The 27754-nt window shown below is 37.7% G+C and overlaps 1 protein-coding gene across 10 annotated transcripts in view; it reads right to left on the bottom strand.

Moving 5' to 3' along the window:
• UTRN (utrophin) overlaps nucleotides 1-27754 on the bottom strand; it is a 497383-nt gene that overhangs the window by 400564 nt on the left and 69065 nt on the right. The gene's annotated exons all lie outside the window — the stretch shown is intronic.

Here is a 27754-nt window from a genome sequence, read left to right as displayed (position 1 = left end):
GCATATTATTTCCAGATGTATGAAAATTTATGCAAATGAGTTTTCATGAGAATAGGGAAAATTTTTTTGAATGGAATAAGCATTCCACTGATCTGACTTAAAACTTTGTCATGACAACTTCTACTTTCTAAAATAGGAGCAAAAACATGTCAAGACTGCTAAATATTCACACAGCAATTTTCTGATTTTAATTATTTAATTATTTTCCCCATGATGATGAGGAAATCTAGGGGATTCTTCTAGATTCTTTTAGATTCCTAATAAATCCATGTTATAAAACAAAAACATCCAACAAATAGCATTTCTCAAACAAAAAATCTTGGGAAAAAAATATCCAAAGAAAAAGAAAACAGTACTTTTAGTACCCAAATATCTCCTTGCACTCCTATGTAGGAATGCTATTATTTTCTATAGAACTGATGTAGGAAAACTACATGTCTTCTGTAATTACAGCTTTGGGTCATCAAAGTCAGATAAAAATATATACTGAAAAGCAGCAAGCAATTAATAATCAGTGAATGAGCATTGTAGACACCAGTGATAACTATCTGAAGCCACCAACCCCAATGAATTAAAGGGTGTGACAGTGCTGCTTAGTTTCCCTCTTTGGAACTATTTTCAAATAATTCTGTGTGTGTCATGGCCCACATAAATACCCTGGGACAGATGAAGACCCAGACAACAATTCATGCAAGTTCAAATACTGCCTGTCAATTCAGCTACTCAGGACAGTTCCCTGGTAGCCCCAAAGAGCAGTGTGACCCCAAGGAATTTGAGAATCAAGGAAAAACTATCTTCAGCTCATCAAGACTAGACTTACAAAAGTCTACACAACCTTAGAGGCCAGAATGAACACTCCAAAATGTCCAGAGCTACAAGCTTCCTTGACTATAATCCATCATTTGGAGAATTCTTAGGGCTTAGATTCTTCCCTCCACCTCTCCTCTTAATTTTTATTACTCACCTCCTTCTTCCACTCATCTTGCTTTTTTAGACATCCAAATTTCCCTCCATCCTGCCTCTCTGATACTCTTTTCCAAAACCCTCCGTGGACCCGTCTTGGGTTAGGTCACCATTTTGGAATTCTCAGCCATAAAAGCTCACCTGGCTGCACGGGTGTGGTCACCCTCAAGCAATCCCAACACCATGTGAGTCTCTGTACCATTTCTCTCCTGGAGTGTCTTTCTGCACCTTTTCTTTCTCTACTTAAAACTTCCTGTATGGTGTCTGTAATATAAATTTTCAACATAGAAAGTGTGATGCTACGTTTGTGTTAAAAAGTCAGAGGCTTCAAACATTTTTGTTCACGAACCTCTAAAAGAACTCCCATGCACATTTGACAATATCTATAGTAAATCTAAATAGTTAAAAAGATATAACTTCTAGCACATTGTTAAGAAGCCACAAATTTGGGACATCTGAGTGGCTCAGCAGTTGAGCATCTGCCTTTGGCTCAGAGCGTGATCCCGGGTCCAGGGATCAAGTCCCACACTGAGCTCCCTGGAGGAGCCTGCTTCTCTCTCTCCCTATGTCTCTGCCTCTCTGTGTGTCTCTCATAAATAAATAAATAAATAAATAAATAAATAAATAAATAATCTTTTTAAAAAGCCACAAATTCAGCTCAATTATTAGGAAATGTCTCTACTACCTAATTGGCAAAACTAGTCCTCATTGTCAAACTAACGAGCTAATCAGACTTATTTTTTGAAGAGGAAGTCTGACTTTAGTTTTCTACTTATAAACCATGTTCATATGTGTCTCCAGGGTAACTGGGCAACGGCTCACATCATAATTCTCATTCTGAGAGGGAGGGATGGAGAGAGGGACAGAGAGAGGATGGATGGATGGATGGATGGATGGATGGATGGTCAATGGATGGCAGGCACAAAGTCTTGCTCCTGGATGCAGTAAAGCACTAGCCATTTTAATAGTTCTTAAGAGAATGTTCTTTACTTTGCATTCTACTGTTGCTCCCTTGTTTGCCACCATACAGTAATGAAGCACAGCAAGATCTGGAGAGGGTGAGTGGTGTGTCTCTCTTTTGTAAAGTGGAGGAGAGGAATCCTGAGAGGAAAAGTTGAAAAGGAAAGGCAGGCTACTTAACCACTGGAAAGGCTGGACACAGAGGAACACATAAACTCCAGTACGCAAACCATTCCAGGGGCTTAATGTTATCCCAACCTAGGATTACAACTCCAGACAAGAAGTTGTAATTTAATTAGAAAGGCTAAACCCTAGAGGTGGCTTCTACAAAGATATGTTATCTTTGTTACCATTAACACCAGAGACTTTGTCAATTAATTTAATGAACGTGAGAAATGTGCTTTTACTGCACTCAGTAATTGGCATAATTAGAAGGTTAGAAACACTCTCCCAATGGTGAGTTTAGTGTTAGTCAATAAATGTGGATTGGCCAAAATATTTTACAGACAAGTCCCACCACTGACTATGAGGATAAAAATCTGACATAGGTAGGAGGTTCAATCCTGTGTTTAGCCATTGGCTGGGATGATCCTCATTGCCTGATACTGACCTCTAAGTCCTCTCTCTAAAACAGCATTGTTCTATAGCACAACACAAGCCAGATAATATAAAAATTTTTAATCTTCTAGTAGCCATGTTAAAAAAGGAGATTAAATCAATTTTAGAACTATGTGTCTTTTCCCCCCATATATATGCAAAATCTCATTTTGACAAATAATCAATATTTTAAAAACTATTACACTCTTTTTCTTAGTATACTTTTTGAAGTCTGGGGTGAATTTTACACTTATAGCTCATCCCAACGCACATAGGGCACAGTTCAGGTGCACAGTAGCCATTCCGCTGCATTGCATGGTTCTGGAATACTGCTGCATTGACTCCAACTAAAACCTACTTGTCCTTCAGGAGGACAGAGAACTGTAGCTTACGAAGCTTATGAAACAGGCTATATGAACTGTTTTTTAGCCTCCTTGTTAATAGTGATTATTTATTTTTTTTAAGATTTTGTTTATTTATTCATGAGACACACACAGAGAGAGAAAGAGAGGCAGAGACACAGGCAGAGGGAGAAGCAGGCTCCATGCAGGAAGCCCGACATGGGACTCGATCCCGGGTCTCCAGGATCACACCCTGGGCTGAAGACAGTGCTAAACCGCTGAGCCACTCAAGCTACCCACTAATAGTGATTATTTAATGAATGCCAATGTGCACAGCCGGTTTGAGAAGCCTGTCTTTATCACAGCCCTCACAGGCGGACAATTGATAGCCCCATAACCTACTTTTAAGCTCTGGGAGCTAAGAATACTGAGCAAAAAATAAAAAATTAGCAGTCATGCATGGACAAATTAGTTTAAGTTGTTTTTATAAGACTTCCTGTCCGATAAACAGACATACTAAGAATTGGAAAGGTTTCACCTCTTTGTTACAATCACCACTTAAAGTTTTATATTTCCTATTCTTTAATTTTTTATTTTTTTTAAAGATTTTATTTATTTATTCATGAGAGACACAGAGAGAGAGAGGCTGAGACACAGGCAGAGGGGGAAGCAGACTCCCTGCAGGAGCCTGATGCAGGACTCAATCCTGGGACCCTGGGATCATGCCCTGAGCTGAAGGCAGATGCTCAACCACTGAGCCACTCAGGTGTCCCTATTTTCTACTCTTTTAATGAAAATTAGTTATTTGTCTATTTTGTGGAAAACAAAGAAACAGAAAGTGACATTTACTGACCACCAGGTAGTATTTTACTGAGCATCTACTATGCTGGCCCCAAGAGAGATTCAGATGATGCTTTCAAGAAGCTATCATGGAGGTAAGCATGAGGGTGGGGAAAGGATAAGTACACAGATAACAGATGGACAATTATAATTAATATATTATGTACAGATACATTCATAAATGTAGAGGGAAATTATTTCTTTTTGATGGGGGTGAGGAGGGAATCAGAAGAGGATGCAAGGAATAAATTGCATTTGAACTGATTTATTTGAGGCATATAAAACTGTTAGGGCATTTGTGGAAGAGAGAACATGCAAAATCCTCGAGGCATAAAGAACAGGACACAGACAAAACTATGAGCTGTTTCTCTGGCTGGACGATTTTTGATCACAGCTGCGATATCATTGAATTATTTAAATGGACTGTGGCTAGATTGTGGAGGACTTATAAAATCAAGCTAAGAGTTCAAATGAACAAGCAATGTAGGCCACTGACTTTTTTCTAAGCAAAGGAGTAACACAAAGTATGCTGTAGTGAGTTTAATATGAAAAATGGATTCATAGAGGTGGGAGGCTAGAAGCAAGGAAGCCAATGTGAGGCTTATTACAGTCACCTGTGATGGACATCTCAAAGCCAGAAGCAGTGAGGTAGCAATGAAATTAGAAAGGAAGAGATAGCTGCAAGAAGAATTGACTATACAGGTGAGGTTCCCATGACTTGGCTACTGAATTACTGGAAGGGCAACGAAGAAGAGAAATCAGAATGTACTTTCAGGTAATGTGAAGGATAGCAGTGCCTCTCCATTTAAAAAAGGAAAAAGAAAAATAGCAGCTCAGGAAGAGAAACCATTTAAAAGAAAGAAAATTCTTTGTACCTAATGAGTCAGAGATTACCTGGATATTCAGGTGAAGATGTCAAGCAAGCCTATGACAACGCAAGACCGGGGCAGTAAAGAGAATGTCTTCACCAAATGGAGACCATCCGAGCATAACCGGTTCAGAAGAAAGGCATACTTAACAGCGTTAAAGCACCAGAGGAGCCAGGAAAAGGATGCCCAAAGGATAGTGAATCTGACCATCAAGAACCAGCTGACATCCAATGACACAAGGGAGCAAGGAAGTTGGCTTTGGGCTGGCAGACATAACTGCATATTATAAGTTTTCTGGAGCAATATGACAACATCTATACTAACATATTTAAGATTACATGACCATTGACCCACAAATTCTGGAAATTTATTTTAAGGAAATAATTAGACATACGTATTTAGATACATTTAAAAGAATGTACTTCCTCAAAGCACTCTTCATAATTGAAAAAAAAGCCTTAAACAATCTAAATATCCATCCATAGGGGTTATTTAAAAGTATATTTTCATGCATAAATGCAACGATTTAAAAAATGATATTTAAGAGGGTGCCTGACTGGCTTAGTCGGTAGATCACATGACTCTTGACCTCGAGGTTGTGAGCTTAAGCCCCACATTAGGTGTAGAAATTACTTAAAAATAAAATCTTACAAAAAATTATACTAAGAGAAAATGTACAGATATGGAAGGATTTCACCATATATTAAGGAATAAAAAAGCAGATTATTAAAGAGCACGGTGTTTCATTTATACACTGTGTGCATATATGACTAGAAAGAAAAAGCAAAACATTAGCACCATCTAGTTCTAAGATCCTGAGAGATTCTTATATTCTATTTTTGTGAGCTATATTTTCAAATTTCTATAACAAATAATACTTCTGTACCACTTTTTTTTCTTTAAAATACCCATTCTGCAAAAGGTGTGTTGTTTTCCACCTTACTGGAAATAAGTAGGAAGGGAAGAGAATGTGCAACTATAAAAATAACCTGGACTGAGCAGTCTGCCTCCCTGCCTTGGTGGGAAATGGTGAGAATAGGAGAGACATGGCCTGTCTGTAATTACAGGCAGACAGGAAGGATCTAGGATTTTATATGCCAACACTCAACACACAAGAAAGAGCTCCCTCAGAGACCAAACCTCAAGGTCCTCCACAAGGTGCAGTTAAGGTGACACATTTCTAAAAATGAAACTATCCAGGTTAAATTGCTTTTCCTTCTGTCTTTCCACTGACTTTCCCACTTCAGTCTGAGGAGATAATTGGGTACATGTAAAATAACTGTGCTTATGGAGGGTCATCTCCTCCCATCGTCTAGTCTATGTGTTATGTAAACGTTGAAAAGGGAGTTGCATCATTTAAAATACACCTTTTGCAATAAATCCAAGTATTTTAAGGTAAAATTATCAGGGTACTTATCAGTTATTAAGATGTTAAAACAAAAACAAAAATTTAATGTAAAAAACGTTACTGACAGATCACACTAAGCCACCAAGGCTTATTCAAGGGCATATATATGCACACACACCTGGAGAAAAATGGGGTATGATTGTCCTTTGTTCAGAGACTCTAATGAAATACAACTCTCTATAAATAGAATTTTTAAAATAGAAAATAGAGTATTTCAGAAATACTTTTTGAATTCTCTATTTCAGAGTCTTCTAGTAGTAAGCCATAAAAAGTTGAAAACAAATGTAACATAATTTTAAAAGGGGGAAGAGTCATTTTAGCAATTATATTTTCAAAATTTCAAATGCATTAAAATGCAATCCTTTATCCAAGTAAAATATTTATAATAAGCCAGATGGACATGCCAGAAAGGAACACTATGTTTCCCCTTAAAAACTCAGGGGCAGGGCAGCCCGGGTGGCTCAGCGGTTTAGCACCGCCTTCGGCCCAGGGTGTGATCCTGGGGACCTGGGATCGAGTCCCACATCGGGCTCCCTGCATGGGGCCCGCTTCTCCCTCTGCCTGTGTCTCTGCCTCCTTTTCTCTCTCTGTGTCTCTCATGAATAAATAATAAAATCTTAAAAAAAAAAAACTCAGGGGCAAAGATTTCTTCTGATGGACCTCACACTTAAGAATTCAGTCGATGAAGGACAGCACTCTGCTTCAAACTGTATAAACTGAAAGTTAATGAGTAAAATTTAAATAATTAGTCTCATATTGGAAAAGCATACTTCTTCATTTCAATTTACATAGCTAATAACTATGTAAAAGTTCACATGAGCCATTAATACTTTTTTATTGAAAAGCTTATTCAGGTGGAGTTGGACAAGAGAAATAAAATCCACAGTATGAACCAAAAATGATAGAACCCTGATAATCAAGCCACTTCTCCAGCATGCTAATGTTATCCTTCATGATCATTCATCCTCTAAGCTGCTGTTGAAAATTAAGATCCTGACTCAAATCAGCACTATTTTTAATACTTTACTGGGGGTCTAGCATTTATTTGCCTTTTTTGAAAATTCGTAACTTCAGACTATACCATCTCTGAGTACAGTAAATGTGGAGATCAACTTCTGTGTAAAACAGCTCTTTCTTTTGTCTAAAATGTGCCTCTTTTAAGCATCAAAAAATCTAGATTAATTTAACTTAGTTGGAGATTAATTTAATTAATTCAGTTGAAGATCAGAAGAACATGTTCATGTTTGCTCTTCTGAAATAAATGACTTTATACCCAGTAATTACATCTCTTCACTATTTTCATCATTTTAGACTCAAGAGCCCTAATCAATTTAGTCAGTTGTACAAAAACACCAAATGGATTCACTCTAAGTTTCCTTCACTAGACTCCTCTCACTGTTAAATCATTTCTTAATTAGGAGACCAGAATCGCAGAGAGTAATCCATGTGTACAGTCAATGCAGCTTTGCAAAGGAAGGATAATGTTCTCGGTTTTCTTCTCTGTTTCCTTCCTAATGAAGCTTTAAAAACTAGGTCCTTTTAGAGTGCAACAAGACAACTGCCAGTGTCTTCTGAGAGGACTACCATGACTCTCTCCTTTCCATCATGCCAGACTACAGAAAATCTAATTCATGGTGACAAATTTTTCTTGAAGGTTTTAGCAAGAGAGTGAATCAAACAAAAAGATTTGGATAATTTTTCAACAAAGCTTTAGCACTGTTCTCAAGACACACACAAGCTAGCAAACCTGACTGAGTTTGAGGTACGAGCACGTGCAATAATATACCCAAAAGAACTGAAAGCAGGATCTTGAAGAAACATCTTGGGCAGCCTGGGTGGCTCAGCGGTTTAGCGCCACCTTCGGCCCAGGGCCTGATTCTGGAGGCCCGGGATGGAGTCCCACATCAGGCTCCCTGCATGGAGCCTGCTTGTGCCTCTGCCTCTCTCTCTCTCTCTCTCATGAATAAATAAATAAAATCTTTTTAAAAAAAGAAAAAGAAACATCTTCACACTCATACTCATCGAGTATGAGTGTGACGATGCATTATTGCATTATTCGAAATAGCTAAACAGTGGAAGCAATCTAAGTACACACACATGGATGAATGGTTAAACAAAATGTGCCATGTACACACACACACACACACACACACACACACAGGAATACAATTCAGCCTTTAAAAAGGAAGAAAACATAGATGCAGCTTAAGAACATTTTGCTAAGTGAAGAAGGCCAGTCACAAAAAGCAAAATACTATATGATTCCATTTACCTACAGTAGCTAAATTTATAGAGACAGAGAGTAAAATGGCAATTGCCAGAGGCTGGCAGGAGAAGGGAATTGGGAGTTATTGTTTAATGGGTACAGAGTTTCCATTCTGCAATATGAAAAGAATTACGGAGATGGAGGGTGGCAAATGTAGTGAATACTACTGAACTGTTCACTTTAAAATGGTTAAAATGTTACATTTTATATGTTTTTCACCACAAAAAAAATTGGGAGAGAAATGTGTGTAATAAACATTTTTCATTCCAATTTCAACTTGACTTTCACAGAAGAGATACTCAGTATGCTTCACTTCATACATTCTCCAAGGAGACGAATGGGGAAATTTCACTTGGTTCCAATTTCATCTTACAAAACTTATATTGCAACATAATTATTCTTTTGATATACATGCAGATCTTCTGAATTCTAGAATCAAACTGTATTCACAATGGCCATTCCTCTAGGCCTCTTACTCAAGAGAGAAAACACTCGTTCAAATGTTTCTTGTGGTAGATACTTGCTGGTTACCCTCTCAATCACCTACCTCTCCCCTCTTCTTGCTTCAAATCTAATCTCATTTTTTTTTCCTAGAGACAAGGTGACCAATTACAATAATCACCTACCCTTGCAACTAGGGATAAACTATAGCCCCATTTTGGCCAATGATGAGCAAAAAGAGTGTTGAGTGGAACTTCCGGGTGAGCTATGAGCTCTCTGACAAAACTTAATACATGCAGCTGGCATAAACATTTTACCCTTGCCCCTCCATCTTTCTCCAGGAAGACAGGAGCAGCCAATTTCCCTGAGCAGGCAACCAGCCCTGGATTGCCTAACTACAGACTGAGGGTTTCTGAAGAAAAAGGAATTATTTCTTATAACCCAGAGTAGTAGGCTTTCTCCTCCTTGCAGTTCCACTCAATCCTACTTCAATCTGACACCACTGAGATTAAGTCTGAGGGAAGAAACTCAGGAATATTTTTGGTCTAGAAGATGGAGTTCTATATCCTACCTCTGCAAAAGGGACATGGGTCAGACTGAAATGTAACAGCCCCATTTATAAGGTAACACTAAAAGATGATTAGAATAGGGAGACAGTATACTGAGGATGCTGTCAGAGCCTCCCCCCACAATATGTTTTCATAATAAAATAAACGTAACATTTATTAAACGCTTGCTGTATGGCAGACACAAGCCAGATACTCTCTGTGCAATGCAAATCCCAACAACCTCACAAGGCGGAACTCACACTCCCAATCACTCCAACGACCTGCTTTTTGATAGCTTATGCCTTAAACAACTCATTCAGTCTCTCTGATTATCCTCCTGTGTAAAAGGGGGAGAAAAATGCAACATTCAAATGACTGTAGTAAGAATAAACATAATATGATCAAAGTATTTGTAGCATGGGGCTCAGGGCAACGCTCAATAAAAAGTGACAGGAATCCTCATCCAAAAAAAAGAAAGAACTGCAGACATTCCCAGATGTAATTAAACACCAGCCTCCCTTAGACAATTTCCTCAGAACACAGATTCCCTGACCCTAACCAGGCATACTGAGCCAGGAGGGTGCCCTGTCACACAGAGATGGGGGAGAGAGGGGGTAGATAGACTGGTCTAAGGGAATGCTGACTACTATATTCTCAAGAGACTACAAACTTTACCACTTTAGGGCAGTCCCAGTGGCTCAGCGGTTTAGCGCCACCTTCAGCCCAGGGTGTGATCCTAGAGACCCGAGATCGAGTCCCACGTCGGGCTCCCTGCATGGAGCCTGCTTCTCCCTCTGCCTGTGTCTCTGCCTATGTCTCTGCATCTCTCTGTGTCTCTCATGAATAAATAAATAAAATAAATAAAAATAAAAGATTCAAACAAGCAAAAGGAAGAAAACTTAAATCACCCAATTCCCTCAATCCAGAGGCATTCACTATTAACATGTTTCTGTCCATCTTCCTAGACATTTTTGTCTTTTTTTTTAAGAAAATAGAATGAAAAAAAACCCCACAGTATTTTATCACCTTTACATAAAAGATACTATAAGCATGTTTCCATTACAGTACATATTCTTTTATAACGTCACCTTTAAAGCTCCATAGGTATTTTATTGACTGAGCATTCAATAGTTTCTTTCCTATTACCACCCTATTATTGTACATTCTTGATGTTATTTCCTGTTTTTTAAGCTTAAAAGCATTTCTATAACAAACATATTTAGAGATAAAATTTTGTACATATGCATGACTCATTTACTTACTCATTCATTCATTTAAAGAACAAACACTGAAAAGTGAAGTCAAATAGACATCTCAAGTAGCCTTCCACACAGTAGACTACTCCCCACCTCTCAAAAATCTCTTTTGTCTTTCCAGATTTGATTTCCTTCTTCTCCTCTACTCCTCTGCAGCAGGTCAGATTTCCTAAGAGATCAGTCCTGAGTCACATCTCAGTTTATTCACTCTTAGCAAGTAGTTTCTAATCCACTCTCATAGTTCTGAATATCATCTACTTGCAGAAGCCCCACTGATGTACTGCCAACCAAAACCTTTCTACTAAATTACAAAATTATGTGTATTGGTTTCAAAATATGTTCACAAACTACTTGTTAGTCCTGCATTCAAGAGGTAGGGTATAATTCCCCTCCCCTTTAATGTGAGCTATATTTGGTAACTCACTTCTCATAAGTAGAATATGGCAGATGTAATGATGTAACATTTCTAAGACTATGTGTAACAGGCAATTGCCGTTTCTTCCTTGCACTCTTTCATATCACCCACTCTAAGAGAAGCCAGTTGCTATGTCATGAAGACACTCAAGCAACCCTATGGAGAGGTCTACATGGTGAGGAACTATATGCTGGACCACCAATAGCCAGCAAGGAACTGAGACCTTCTGCCAAAAGCCATGTGCATAAACTATCTTTGAATCATCCTTCAGCCTCAGTCAAGCCTTCATGATGATGATTGGAGCCCTGGCCAACAAACACCTTGATTACAACCTCCTAAGAGACTCTGGGCCAGAATCACCTAGCAAAGCCACTCTCAAATGCCTGACCCAGGAAACTATATGAAATAATAAATATTTGCTGTTTCAAGCTGCTAAAGATTGAGGTAATTTGTTATACAGCAATAGCTTATTAATGTAGGTTTGCTGCTAAGTTTCAGAGTAATTTGCTATGCGGCAAGAGATAAAAACAGCATGTATCCAACCATCTATCTGACTTCTCCACTGAGATATCTCATGGACTCATCTGAAACTGAACACATCTAAAACTGAACTGCTGGCCTTTTCTCCTAACAATTATGTCTCTAATCTTTCTTAATTCGGTACCCAGCACCTTCAACCACTCACTTGTTCATGCCAGGACTCTAAAACCAATCCTTAGCATTCCACAATCTACCTGATGCCACAATCCATCACCAATTCTCTTGGTTCCAATTCCTCAATATACCTTGAATCCAGTTACATACAGCTCTTCATCTCCTGGCCATCCTCCCACCTGAGCTACTGTCATCTCTTGCTTGGAATCCACTAACCTAAAGTCAAAAGCCTGACATTTCTGCTCCTGTTTCTTACTAATCCATTTTCAAAAGGTAGCCAGATTGATTAAATTAACATGGTTTACGAGAGACTCTGACTCATCTGATCCTTTCTTACCCAAGCCAAATCCTATCTTGCAACACTTTCCCTTCCTTTCAGTAGCTCCACTGTCCTTTGTGTCCTGTGTATATGTTCCCAGCCCTTCCTACCCCAGGATGTTTGCTCATGCTGCTATGCCTGCCTACAGTAAGTACTCTTCACCCTATTCTCAACCTGCTTAATTCCTATGGCTATCTTAGGTATAATTTTAAACATCTTTTCTTCAGAACAGACTTTTAGGACTTTCACAGTCTCTCAAAGCATCTGTTTTCTTTTCCTTTGCTCCCTAGTACTTACCTCAATTTGATTACGTATTATTTGTATAAGCTTATGAGGACAAGAAAAGTTTCCTTTGCTTGCCATACTACATGCAGCTTCCAAAACAGGTTTCCATAAAAAAAAAAATCATTGGATTAATTTATTTAATATATTCATTAGGCCTATCAAACTATGTATTGCCTTATAATTCAATCTAGACCTCTAACTTTTCCACTTCGATTAAAAAGAATAATTCTGTTAAATCTGTGGCCTTTTCATCCTTCTACAAAATTTTAAAACGATGATTAAGATGATTCACAGATTTTCTTTCTCACTTCTCCTTTTTCATGTGTTTGGAGGTCCTTTTATATTATTTGCAAAGAATGAAAATTTGATTTCCAGGAACATTAAAAAGAAGAAACACTAGTATAAAAATAGTCCCTAAAGGCAGAGCAATTCTGAAGCTCATTAGCAAACTAAATTGACCCCTGATTCATCTAAATAGGAACATTTTATCCTGGTGTTTAGAGTTTTGATGAATAATCATTTCCCTTGCCAGAGCCTGGCTGATTTGTAAAGGCAGGAGGATCATGACTCTGCACAAGACTATTTGTGGATAAAGAAATCAGAGACCACTGATGAGAGAACCAAGAAATGCTAATAAGGGCAAGCCGAAGCACAGCGTAAAGCAGCAACGCCCAGTCACAATTCCAGGAAACACTACACTGACTTGCAACCAGAGATGGAGTGGGTCTGGAAACAGACAGTGTGGGTTATGAGGTGAAGCCACACACAGGGAGCAGCCCCACAGCAGTGTTGGCAGCAACTAACCAAAAAAGAAACTGCATGGCACTGAGGGAGGAAAGAAATCTAAACCACATTCACACACACACACCAAGACTAAATTCCAGCATCTTACAGGTTTATGGATAAACACGTAATTGTACTGAACTTTGATAAACGGCACATATTTTAACTTGATAGATTCATGTGAATACATAGAGATAAATTATGATAAGCTCAATGAAACCTATAAACACAGGTATATTATACACTTGCACAGAGAGAAATAAACGTCACTTGTTAGAGAAAAAGATATAATAGTCAATGAATTTAAAAAACTATCACTTTGGTCATTCCACTTGCTGTGACAAATAAGGGACACTTTTTTTTTTGTAGCTCACAGTATAATATCATTAATATTAATTACACTTATCCACTTTGTAAATCAAGTAATAAAGTTAGACCATTTTTACTGTGGTAAATTTTTCACTTCACTAAAAGTGAAATTTTAATAAAAGAATTTCACCACAGACCTATAGCAATTGTATACATAATTCTTTAATGTATAAATTACCAGACTGATTAAACTATTTTTTTCTCAATAATAATAAGAAAATAAATGATATAAATGTTTAGGACATAATATAAAATTTCAAATCAGAATGACATAAGGTATCAAAACAATATATATAATTTATTCACATATAAGTAAGATTTTACTATTAATACTCATGTTAAGCACACAATTCATTAAAAGATTGCTACTCTTTGGGGGTGGGGGAAGCATGCTTTAAAGCTGCCATGCAGAAGGTGGCAATTGCTGGAGACCAGTCTATGCACTAGAACAGAGGAGACTGCCCCTGGGCAGCACTCAGACAAGAGCTAGGAAATAAGAATGCCAACACATAAAGCCATTAAGAGACATAATCCAACCAGCAAGCAAGACCGAAGCATCCAACTATCAGAACAACCAGATGGGTCCCCATTCAGAGAGAGTCAGTGTAAAAGCTCTATCAAAGGTCAAAGTCGCAAACTAGTAGCCAGGCAAAGGCAGACAGTGGGTAGAGATATATAATAACCAAAGACAAGTCTAATGTCCATACAAAGAGCAAGAGTGGGGGCTGGGGGATGGAGTGGTCACCATGATACTCAGAAAATGGAAATGATCTTCTTGTCCTAGTATTGACAACAATGAAATCAGAATACCCTTTAAGGTTGAAGGAGTAAATCCAGAAATGAAAATTAAAGCTCTGATCAACTTTAGACCCTAATATAGGCAGATAATATGAATCTCCCTAGCCATAATCAAATATTCTAACATGTTATAATTAAAGTTTATATACTTGTATAAATACCATTTAATCCTTAAAACCATGAAATGCCCCCAAATCTCACCTATTAATAGTTCTTTTTTTTTTAATTTTTATTTATTTATGATAGTCACACACAGAGAGAGAGAGAGGCAGAGACACAGGCAGAGGGAGAAGCAGGCTCCATGCACTGGGAGCCTGATGTGGGATTCGATCCCGGGTCTCCAGGATCGCGCCCTGGGCCAAAGGCAGGCGCCAAACCGCTGCGCCACCCAGGGATCCCCATAGTTCTTAAAGGATCATAGGGTTTAGGATACAGTCAAGATATTCAGCAAACATAGTCCAAACATTATTTCAGACTAAAGAAAGAATCGATTTTTACATATTATCTATATAAAATATTTTCAAAAATCATCCAAGTGTGATTATGTTAACATATTGTACTAACTGTAAATCTCTAGCTATATACCTATTGCGCAGAAGAAAAACCTCATTTAACTGAACAAGAAAAATCTAAAAGGGAAATTTCACCAAGATTGAGGAGTTCCTCTAGATTATCCTATTCCTGGTTTTTTTTGTTTGTTTGTTTGTTTGTTTGTTTGTTTTGCTTTCTCTCCTTCAAGAAGTTGAGTGTGTCCAATCAGATAAATCAAACAAAAAAAAAAGTAAAAAGAAAAAAAAAACTATAAATTCATAGGACCTGCCAAGAAGTACCATGTTTTATGCTAAGGTGTGGTACCAGCATATGGGAAAAACACTTACACCCACACAGTAACTCAAAGGCTCCCCATCACGAAACCTGTTCACAAATGCAGATCTTTACAAATATTTTGCAAGCACTAAATTGCTAGTATTTGTGTAATTTGAAAAAAAAGAACTAGAAATAACATACATAACCACATTAAAGCAATTATCTTTTTGCAATAATGATGATGATAATGATAGCAGTAGCAGAAGTAGCTACTACAAGCAGAGTAGTCCCTACCATGAAGGGATGGTACCACTTTCCATGCATTACCTTATTTTTTTTGTCAATTGAGATATAATTCACATTTGGTAACATGCACCCATTTAAAGTGCTCAATTCAGTGTTTTTTTTTAGTATATTCGCAAAGTTGCACATTGATCAACACTATCTAGTTCCAGGACATTTTCATTACTCCAAATACCCTGTATCCACGAGCAATCATCTCCCAACCCACCCTCCCCCCAGGCCTAGACAACCACAACTCGACCTTCTATGGCTCTTCCTATTCTAGACATTCCATGTGAATAGAATCATATGGTATGTGGCTTTCCGTGGCAGGCTTTTTCACTTAGCATTATGTTTTCAAAGTTCACGCATGCTGGAACTCATATAGATAGTGTGTTTTACTTACAGCTGAATAATGTTCCATTGTATGGAGAGACCGTATTTTGTTGATCTATTCATCAGCTGAGGGGCATTATGGCTGTCTCCATTTTTTGCTTGTTATGAATAATGATGCTATGAGCATCCATGTACAAGCTCTTGTATGGACATACTTTTCAATTCTCTTGGGGATACAATATAGAGGCAGATTCCAGGTTAGATAGTAAGTAAACACTTAGCTTTTTGAGGAACTGCCAAACTGTCTTCCAAAGCTACTGTACCTCTTTTACATTTACACCAGCAGCCTATGAGTGTTCCAATTTCTCCACATCCTCATCAACACTTGTTATTTTCCGTATTTTTTACTCTATCCATCCCAGTGGGTGTTACATAAAATCTTACTGTGATTTTGATTTACCTTTCCCTAAAGACTAATGATTTTGAACATCTTTTTACAGGTCTATTGGCCATACACTATATATACAATAGAGAAATGTCTATTCAAATCTTTGCCCTTTTTTTCATTTGGGCTATTTATCATTTTATTGTTGAGTTATAAGAATTCTTTATATATTCTGGACATTAGAACCTTCTCAGATACAATACTTTCCCCTTATCTGTGAGTGATACTTTCCAAGACCCCTAATAGATGTCTGAAACCACAGATAGTACTGAACCTCGTATATACTATATTTCTTCCTATATATACATATCCATCATAAAGTTAAATTTATAAATTAGGCACAGTAAGAAATTAACAAAAATAATCAATAATAACAGAACAATTATAACAATATACAGTAACAAAAGTTAAGTGAATGTGGTCTCCCTCTCAAAATATCTTCTTATACTGCACTCACCCTCCATCTCGTGATGATATGAGATGATAAAATGTCTACATGAAATGAAGTGAGGGAAATGCCATAGTCATTGTGAATGTACCATTAGGCTACTACTAACCCTCCGACCATAAGTCAGAAGGAGGATCACCTGCCTCTGGACCATGGTTGATCATAGGTGACTAAAATCTCAGAAACAGAAACCATGGATAAGGGAGACCTACTGTATATGATTTGCAAATATTTTTCCCCATTCTTTGGGTTGTTTTCTCACTTGCCTTATCCTCCCAACAACATTTGAGAGTACTGCAAGTAGCCTCCATTTCACAGATGAGGAGACAAAGGTAATAAACTTGTGTGAGGTTTCCTAACTAGTAAGAGTTGAGGCAGAGCTTCCAACCCAGACAAGCTGTCTCCACTCATCCACAGGATGTACAGTCAAAAATACAGAGAGCTCCTCAGGTGCTGCAGCAATGGGTACTAAGTAGATAAACAGGAGTAAAATAGTTAATGTAAAAACAAATAGTATTGGGGTGCCTGAGTGGCTCAGTAGGTTAAGCATCCAACTCTTGATTTCAGCTCAGGGCATGATCTCGGGGTCGTGAGATTCAGCCCTGCGTTGGTTTCCACGCTGGGCGTGGAGCTGCTTAGGATTCTCTTTCGCCCTCTCTCTGTCCCTCCCCTCCCCCACTCACTCACAAGCACTCTTGCTCTCTCTCGTGCGCGCTCTCTCTCTCTCTCAAAAAAAAAAATATGAAAGAAAAAAACAGTATTACTGATGTTTTGCATAGAAATACCAGAAGGCCCTTCTCTTGTTTATACCAGTCTTCTTGAGAAGAAAGAGCAGCTTAAAATAAAGCACACTCAGCCTTAAAAGGCAAAACTTGGCCTCTAAACAGTGTCTATTCTTTTCAATTGTAGGAAACTTTCTTTCTATTGAGTTATGTAGTTGAAACAAAAGAATTCAGAATACAAATGGTATTTTTGCTGAGATTCAAACATTGTAAATCATCACAGTGGGTGTTCTGTTAGGTGGAGGCCTATTTCTTGGCCAACAACCCCCTGTTCAGAATGTATGCCTCCCCCAGCCATACCGTACACAACTACTCTCTGAAAAGAAGAACAAAGGGGAGTTTTAGCAACAGACATGTCATTCCAACCAGTTCCCCTTCTTTTCCTCTTATTTCTGCCACCAACCATGTTAACTATAAAAATTAATCCGTAAATTATTTTAGTATGTCTATAGAATTATACTCATGCTAAATGAAGGATAAAATAGTAGTTTAAAAGAATATGCTAGATCTATCAATGCTGTCATGGAAAAAGACTGAGTATGTATACCTAGGGAGAAAAAAAAAACCTATAAAACAATATAAATAATATGATCTTGTATTTGTTAAAAAAAACAGGCAATATGGAACATATTAATATATACACTAAATACACACACAAACAAAAAAAATTTTATTCCTCTAATGATGGAAATTATCCCCCCTGGGAGCAGGGCATAAATTTTAAACAAATTTTTAAAACATAAGTATATAATATTTTGTTTAAAACAAAAACAAAGGTAGCATTCTCTTAGATGATCCTATAAACCTATATAAAACTATGGAAATGAATGGACAAATATGAATAAAATGAATAAATGATCAAAAGTTTATATTTTGCTACATATCTGGGTTTTAGTGACTTGACAAACTTTTTTAAGTTCTGAGGAGAATTATGTGTTTGCATATATGATTTTGAGTGGGGGCAAGAAATTCCATAGTTTCTATTGATTTGTAAGTTCTCTCTGACCCAAAAACTTTAAGAATATCTTAAATGAATATTACATGGTCTCATTACAGGAAGGTCAAGAAAGAAATTTAAGGATCAAATAACAAAACAAAACCCCTTAAGCTAAACACAGATCAAATAACAAAACAAAACCCCTTAAGCTAAACACAGTAAAAAAGAAAAGACACCTTTTCTTTTTTTTTAATAAATTTATTTTTTATTGGTGTTCAATTTACCAACATACAGAATAACACCCAGTGCTCATCCCGTCAAGTGCCCCCCTCAGTGCCCGTCACCCATTCACCCCCACCCCCCACCCTCCTCCCCTTCCACCACCCCTAGTTCGTTTCCCAGAGTTAGGAGTCTTTATGTTCTGTCTCCCTTTCTGATATTTCCCACACATTTCTTCTCCCTTCCCTTATATTCCCTTTCACTATTATTTATATTCCCCAAATGAATGAGAACATATAATGTTTGTCCTTCTCCGATTGACTTACTTCACTCAGCATAATACCCTCCAGTTCCATCCATGTTGAAGCACCTTTTCAAATCATGAAAGAATAGGCACTGGATCTCTGGTCTTCTGTAGTTTTTAGGATAACACTGGGCTAATCTTATTTTTAAGCTGGAGATTTATAGTTCTATTAAAGATATGTTTCTCTTTCCTTTAAGACACAATACAAACAACTTACCTAAAAAGAGAGAAAGAAATCATCTGCCCTATAAAAACTAATTTTAACTACATAAGCAAGTTATTTGATTCATTTCTTTAAAAATGGTTTATTAAGCATCTATACATGCTAGAGTCATTGTTTCATTAATGTCATTCTACATGCAGCAGAATGAAGAAACTGAGTAATAAATGTCCAGCATTAGGCCATCTTAAATGTACATGTGCCAACTGCCTGTACAATGACTCTTTAGGGACATGGAAAGGAAGAGCACTAACAAACCTATGGGACTCAGTCCTCAGATCAGTAAGGATTATCAGTAATAAAAGAAAGGCAAGCTTCCCCTTATATGGGGGATTAACCTTCCTAGACTTTTTCTCTTGGCCCTCATCCAACTCAACTGTCTCCATGAAGATAAGTTTCTCCTTGAAAATAAAAGCTAATCAAATTTATCAGAAGAAAATGAAAGATTTAGGCAGTAGCTAAGTTTGTAGGTTATTAAACTGACACCTTATTTGTCTATGACAAAACTCTAATTCTAATGGTAATTAGAGTATTTCAGAAATGCATATTTTCTAAAAATTATCCTAAATATTATCACTCTAAAAGTCTAAATATTATTCAATGACAATTGCATTGTCTATATAATGATCAGTAGAGAGGAGGTCAGAAAAAATCCTATCTATACAATTAACACAGAAGTAGTGGTGGGTTTAAGTGACTTATTTATTATTGTGTTAGAAGTGTTTTCTTAAGAAATCCTTGACTCATGTATGACTCCTTTCTAAAAATTCAGGTAGAGATTTCATGGAGGTGACATCTCCCATAAGTAGACTCCCTAGTTCCAATTAAATGAACATGAATTGCATAATTATAATACATCAAATTTTTATTTCTGTGATAATTACGCTATCCAGGTTCTTATATCTGCAGTAGAACGCAATGAGCATTAAATCTAGAATCTGCTTTGATAATATTTGGCTTTCCTAAAATAAATTCCAAAGGCCAAACTATCACTGAACTCACAAATGAACAAAGAAACACTCTGTTAACTAACCTCTGATCACCTTTAGTCTCATAAAATAAAACTCTTTAAATTTCACTTTTAGTTTACCTACTCCCTGTTTTGTTCCCAAATACACTTCAACACCATGTTGGATGTTTTTCCTTAACAACATCCTGCCAAATAACACTGAGAGAACACCATTAAATCACATTTAATTGAAGTATATGGCTTCAGAACAAAGGGTGAAAAGTGGAGAATCATGAGTGATTTAGATGTTTTTGTCACAGCAAAGTTACTTCTACTCTTCATGACCCTTTCCAGAATTTCAATCCAATGCCTGACCATGCAGTTGAAAGCACCTGGTTCATTCCTTCCCTTTTCCCCATCACTGGACAAATGTATACATCATACATACACATACACAAAAAAAGAAAGGCCATTTTAACTACTTTTTAAAATTAATTATAAATCAGCTGCCCCCCCCCAAAAAATGTGATGACATTTATTCTGAACAAGCAGAAAGACTGGGTAATTAACCACTGTGCACACCTTTTGTACAGAGTTTCTAATTTTTTTAATGAAAAATTAAGGGTTATACACCACAATGTGAGAAAGACTTGGACCACAGCTGCTGGTTTTGAAGATGGGGTGGGCCATGAGCCAAGGAACGGAGGCAGCCTCTTCAAGCTGGAAAAGACAAGGAAATTGATTCTCCCCTAGAGTTTCCAGGAGAAATGCAATCCTGCCAATACTTTGATTTTAGTACAGTGAGACCTGTATCTGACTTCTGACCTCCAGAACTGTAAGATAATAACTTTGCATTGTTGTTTGAAGCCATCAAATTCATGCTAGTTTGCTACAGCAGTGATAGGAAAGAAACACACCCACTCATCTGCAACATTTCTCAGCCATTCATCTCTGCCTGTGAAGCACAAATTAGAATATAAAATCAAAAGCAGAAACAGAAAAGGGACAGGACAACTGTAAGTCCAAGCCTCTAGCCCTAACGGGGCAAAATACACAGATCACCAAACACAAACACAACTAAAGAGGAGCAATCCCACACAAACTGACCTAGAACAATGAAATGTGGCCTAAGTACTTCCTTTATCCTCCAAGGGAAAATAACTAAGAAAAGGCACCAAAAAGACAGCAGAGGGAAGCAAGTCACAATCCGAAACAATTTCTGCAGGTGTCAGTTGAGCTCTTAAACTAGAAACTGATACTGTAAATACGAGAGGAAAGAATCTTTCACACACATATTCTTTCGGCCATAGTTACACCCAAGAGAAGAGTGAGCTCAGCTTCTGGCAGCAGATTCTTAAATATTAAAAACATGAAGTGAGCTTTGACATAATTCAATTTAATTCTTCACCAGAGCCAAGATATTCCCAAGCTATCAGCCTCAATGTCCAGCTCCTGGGCATCCTCCCTTCAGTGTATTACAACAACCTCTCATACCATCCACCCTCTTATTTGCATCCTAAACCCCTTTGGAAAGATTAATTTCAGTCCATTTCTGTTAGGAAGGACGTTAGGTTTGAGGAGAATAACGACCATGATTTCAAGTGCTTTGACAAAACCTTAGATGCAAGGCCTTCTGGCCAAGCGTCTGCAATTTCATATCGTTGGAGCCTTCGCTGTATCCCTGGGGGTTGCAGCTTTCTATAAGTTTGCTGTGGCTGAACCAAGAAAGAAGGCATATGCAGATTTCTACAGAAATTATGATTCCATGAAAGATTTTTGAGGAGATGAAGAAAGCTGGTATCTTTCAGAGTGCAAAGTGAATTTGGAATATAAAGAATTTCTTTGGGTTGTGTTTCATTGAAGCTTATCACTGACCTGTGTTCCTGAGCTATGAAACATGAACACTGGGTTATGGAATAGTTTCTCTTAATAAACAACTAAAAAATAAAAAATAAATAAAATAAATAAATTTTTTTTAAAAAGAAAGATTAATTTCCTGTGATCATGAAACTCTGCACACACCAAACCTACCAAACATCATCCACTGCCTCCAGTCAGGCACATCTATGTTACAGCGTGAAGTAACCTACTTTGCATGACATTCATCATGCTTCCCTATAGTCATCCCTTACTGATCAGTACCATCTTTCTGGAACATCTTCCTCTGGCTCCAGAGCTCCCACCAGTTTCTACATGGAATGACACCCTCTTTCATGAAGGCTTTAGAGTTTCCTCCCCAGCCCTATATCCACCCCACCCCCACTTTTTAAATTCACATGATATTTTGTTCCTTAATTATAACAAAATATTGGGGGGGTTAATTTTACATATATGCGTGCCCATGTTCATCTCCCCTCCTCATGAGAATCTTTTTTTTTTTTTTTAAGTAGGTTCCATGCACAACATGGGCTGAACTCACAACCCTGAGATTAAGAGCTGCATGCTAGTTCTACTGGCTGAGCCAGCCGGGCACCCCACCTCATGAGATTCTTCGTTCCCTCAAGCAAGAAACTATCTTAACCTCTGGCCTCTCTCACATAGTTTCTTACACATCATAACTATACAATAAATACTCAGGTATCAAAGAAACAACTTGATATATCCTTAGGAAAAAGAGTAAAATCCTAATTATTCAGAAGAAACTAAGAGTGAGCCATGTAAGAAAACTTCTTTGACAGGGATAATGCAACTCCAATAAAATTATAATGTTTTAGAGGATTTTGTTTGGTTTGGTTTGTTTGCTTTCAGCAGGGAAAAAATCTAATGGGAATGAAGTGAGTAGTTTGTATCTCCACCCATCTGCAGTTATTTCTACCACACAAATTCCTACCAGTTGACTTAGGGCCTAGAAGCTGTCCCAGGAGGAGAGATTTAAGACCCAGCTGGAAAGCAAGTAATAATAGAGGAAGGAACAGGACCCAGCCAGGCCCAGTCATCCCTTAACCATCCTACATCACACCAGTCCTGGGAAAGCCAGGCTTCCAGTATGTTGTTTTCAAAAACGATCTATCCTTAGGGTTTAGAAGTCATAGCTGGAAGATCTTGGGGCAACTCATCAAACAAATGGACATATGTTTACAAATACATAACTAAGAACTGGGGAAGTTCTTTCTCCAAACAGCGAAAGTAAAGATGATAGACTAGAAGAAAGTCTTTTCATCACTTTTAAATGCAAAAGCCTAGACAATACACAGGATAGAAAATAAGCAGAAAATATAGTTATTGAAGATGCTATGTGTCATGTGCAGGAGTCTCACTATTTTTAAACTTAAGTACCACTGTATTTTCATCAGTTATTATGTGTGACTCTTAAATTCTTCTGAAAACAATAAAATTCAAAGTGCCAAGGACTAAGAAATTTAATTCAAAATCATATTTCAAAAAGCAAACCAATACAATACAAAGCTTAACAATCAGGCTACTAAAGCAGTCATGCTTACAACTAACTCTTTGCCACATTTCTTGGCACAACAAACTCATTCTAAACAACTTGGCTCACAAGGTCCTCAGTACACCTTTGTTTTAAAGCATTTCTCCCAGTGCAAACTCAGGTTATATGGTAAGGATCCAACACATCATTTGATCTACTTGACATCAATTTTCACATTGTTGGTGTTTCACTGTTTTGTTTTTCTCTGCCTTGTTTCAAAAACTATCCAGGTGTTAATGCAAACCTTTTGCCCACATCTTGGCAAAGTTTAATTTGAACAGGCAGTTTCTCATGACCTTCAAGTCTGTGTTCAACAATGAAATCATTTGGCTTTATATCCTATTCAGTTATTAATCACAAACAACAAAGGAAGAACTTTCACACATAAAATGTGAAACCTATGCTGGCCAACATTCACTATGGTTCACTCTGGGTTACTTTCATGTACAGCTAAGGTCATTGAAAACCGTGTAATGACCTCTGCTTTTTAGAAACTACTTTCGATATTTTGCTAGAAAGGAACCAAAACACCAATGAGACTTTTATTCTGGTGCTCCTGGAAGTTTGCAGTTTGAAGAGGGGACACCAAAGGAAAGCAGCTGTATGGATGGCACAGGTGGAAAGGTATGGAATGGGTCCGAGAGACAGGTGCCCATGTAATATGCTGATCAATTACCCTCCCTGGGAGGGCTCTTTCAGGATGTGCCTGAGAGAGAACTCTCTATCTTAGCGTGGGATACCCACATAGTACCTCAGCATTCTGACTACACCACTAACATTGAGCTCTTCTAGCCACATTTGACTTTTTAGAAATCAGGTTGAATGAGTTGATTATTTTTAATTAACAAAGCAAATATTTACCTCATTTATTTTATAACTTTATTTCCTATTATTTTTACTATTATTAATTTGGCTTTTGTTTCTACTCTTTAAATCTGAGTAAGAAAGTGGCTGCATAATGACAGAAATCCCTGGAATCAACCAACCTGTGTCTCTCATTTTAAAAATTATTTATTTATTTTAGAGACAGAGAGGGAGAGAGAATGAGCACAGGGAGGTGCAGAGGGAGAAGGGAAAAAGAGAATCTCCAGCAGACTCCCTGCTGAGTGTGGAGCCCCACCTACAGCTTAATCTCAGGACTCTGAGATGATGACTTGAACAGAAATCAACAGTCCAACACTCAACTACTGAGCCATCCAGGTGCCCCACTGTGCCTCTAATTTTAAAGGGACCACCCTTAACTGTCCTCCCAAGCCACTTTTAGCAACTAGAAATAGACCCATCAGGTCATCACTCAACTCCTAAATGGTTTTAATTCAAACAGCCCTCTGGTTTAAGTCTGCAATTGAAACTAATAATGCCCTGCCTGCCAAAGTAGCAGAGGTACAAGCCAGAAAATTTCCCAAAGCATTAATAATATCTCAAAAACAAGGACAAAATTAGGAAAGCAATAGAGAGGATTCTTTTTTCTTCCTAACATTAGTCAGCCCCCATGTAGAGAAAGCCACAAACTGAAAAACTAGGTTTTCTGACACTCAGTAAAGCCCCTGAGTCAGTCCAGGGTGTGAACGAAGTGGGCAGAAAGTCACATTAGGTGACGACACTAAAAGCCATCCAGCTGTGGCTTTAATCCCATCATACAGTCCAGCCACTCATTCTCGAAAACTTCCTGGGCAGCAGCAAAACTAGAATATTTACTTGTCCAGGTTGTCTCTTAAATTGGTGGAACGAAACTCATCTACTTTCTATAAAGCCAGGTCCTCAAAAGATTTCTATTCTCCTGGTCTGATTTTTCCTCTTCTTTCATCATAGTCAAACGAAAGGGTCAAGATCAAAGGAAAAGTCGGCTAACATCTTAGGTTCCTCCCAGAAGCAGACTCTGAGACAAGGATTCACGTATAAGTACAACTGACCCTTGAACAACTTGTGTTCAGGATGCCAACTCCCCACCCACCCACCCAAACCCACCCCCCACAAACAGTCAAAACTCCGCATATAAGTTTTGACTCCCAAAAAAACTTAAAAGCCCACTGTTGATTGGAAGCCTCACAAATGACATAAAGTTGATTAACATGTTCTTTGTATGTCATATGTATTACATATGGTATTCTTAAAATAGAACAAGCTAGAGAAAAGAAAATGTTAAGAAAATCATAAAGAAGATACATTTATAATATTGTATTGTATGTACTGGAAAAAAATATGCATATAAGGGGATTCATACAGTTCAAACCTGTGTTGTTCAAGATCAACTGCAACTTATTTTGGAGGTGATCCCAAAAATCACTGGGTGGAGAACGAAGAAATGAGACAGTAAAAGAAACTTAGCTAATAAAAGGGTCATTTTCAAGCAAATGACCACCGAATCATAATCCAACTGGGAACTCTGAGAACCTCAGGGTAAAATGCTCCTCTCCAAAGGAGCTCACCTGAGATGCAAGAGAGCAAGGGATTCATTTATACTATAGCAGTCACTGGCTGTTGGCTGCTGGCAGCTCGGAAGGCACTTCCTGCCAACCCTGGGTGTGAGCTTTTCCAGCCAGAGAATGCCCTCAGGCAAAGGAATGAAAGTGACTGCAGCTGGAAAGGCAATGAAGGGCTAAATGTTGGGGAGGAGGAGGGGAGGTTGTTATGGATGGGGCACTAAACAGCTCTCCTACAGCAAGGATTAGGATTATTTCCAAAATTAGGTGACACATCACAGAATACAAAGTTGACTTCTCCACAAAATTATCCTTCAAAAAAGAGGATGCCACCTTATATTTAAACCCTGAAAGTTCTATGATTATGGGATACTGTCAATTACCGTGCTTTAATCTGAAATTGCCAAAGACTGTTTGGATAAAATACAGTAATCTGAAAGGATCTCAACAATGTTCAACTTGGATGCTACTAAAGATCAGGCAAAGAAATGTAATACAGACTTGGTTATTGAGGGTATGACTTTTCAACCTCAAGTGGTAGATGGTAAAGCAACTCAAAAAAGGGCAGGAGGGTGGTGTGGGGAGGCTGGGGGGAGGGATAAATCTACAAAACCACTACCAGAACCTGCAGATAAGGCAATACTAGTAAAGAAACAAAGGAAATGCTCTTTTTGACTAGTAATTATAGAAACTGAACGTAAAATAATATGTGGAATTCACAACTGAGTGCATACTGACTGGATCTCAAAGTTCCTGACATATTCATATTCAACTGACAGCATTAAACTTAACACAGTCCTTCTAGAAAGCATTTGGTAATATATGTCAGAAACCCTTGTCCCAGAAATTCTACTTCTAGGAACTTATCAGAAATAAATAACTGAAACAAAGAATGATATCAACAACAATTATAGTAATAGCAAATATTTACACAGTGCTCACTAGAGCTGTGCCAGGCTGTTCTAAGTGTTTTAAATCTGGTGTTCTCAAATGGGAATGGTTTTGCCTCCTAGGAGACACCTGACAATGTTTGGAGACATTTTTGTTTGTCAAAACTAGAGGATAGAGGCCAGGGATGCTATAGAACATCTACACTGCCCAAGACAGTTCCCCATAGCAAGGATTTATCTGCTCAAAATGGTAAGAGGACTGTGCCTGAGATACCCTCTTTTGTATCCATTTCTTTAATCTTCATGACAACCTTATGATACTTTTATTACCTCCATTTTACAGATCAATAAAGATAATTTTCACTCACCATTATCCATAATGTTGAAAAACTAGGAATACCAAAAAACAAGGAGAAAGTTAAATTATAGAACAACTTAAAGAAACTGAAAAATATCTATGAAATAATATAAAACTAAAATACCAGAATAAAAAATTAGGAGTATTATATAATTACAATAATTTTAACTATGAATATAGAGACTAAATGGGAAGATACTAAAGTTACTGTGTTAACGTGGTAGAAATAGGAATCAATTTTTGTCGTTTTTTTCTAACATTCTTTGACATTACTCTGATTTTTTTTAAGACTATTTATTTATTCATGAGAGACACAGAGACAGAGGCAGAGAGAGAAGCAGGGACTCCAGGATCACGCCCTGGGACAAAGGATCTCAACCACTGAGCCACCCAGGTGTCCCTACTCTGATTTTTTCAATGAAAAACACTCAAGACTAGAGATAAGAAATTTGAAATTCTCCTTAAAGATTTATTTTTGAGGACGCCTGGGTAGCTCAGCAGATGAGCATCTGTCTTCAGCTCAGGGCATTATCCTGGAGTCCCGGGATCATGGGATCAAGTCCCCTATCAGGCTCCCTGCAAGGAGCCTGCTTCTCCCTCTGCCTAGGTCTCTGCCTCTCCATCTGTGTCTCTCATGAATAAATAAATAAAATCTAAAGGAATACCTCATTTTATTTTAAGATTTTACTTTTAAGTAATCTCTACACCCAGCGTGGAGCTCAAACTTATAAGCCTGAGATCAAGAGCTGCATGCTCTACCGATTAGCCAGCCAGGCTAATTATTTTAATAACACAAGAATTAACAAGCTAAG

The sequence above is a fragment of the Canis lupus genome, chromosome 1 (assembly GCF_003254725.2).
Source record: "Canis lupus dingo isolate Sandy chromosome 1, ASM325472v2, whole genome shotgun sequence".
Lineage (NCBI taxonomy): Eukaryota > Metazoa > Chordata > Mammalia > Carnivora > Canidae > Canis > Canis lupus.
The sequence above is the reverse complement of the archived record's forward strand: the minus strand, read 5'-3'. Positions and strand labels throughout refer to the sequence as shown.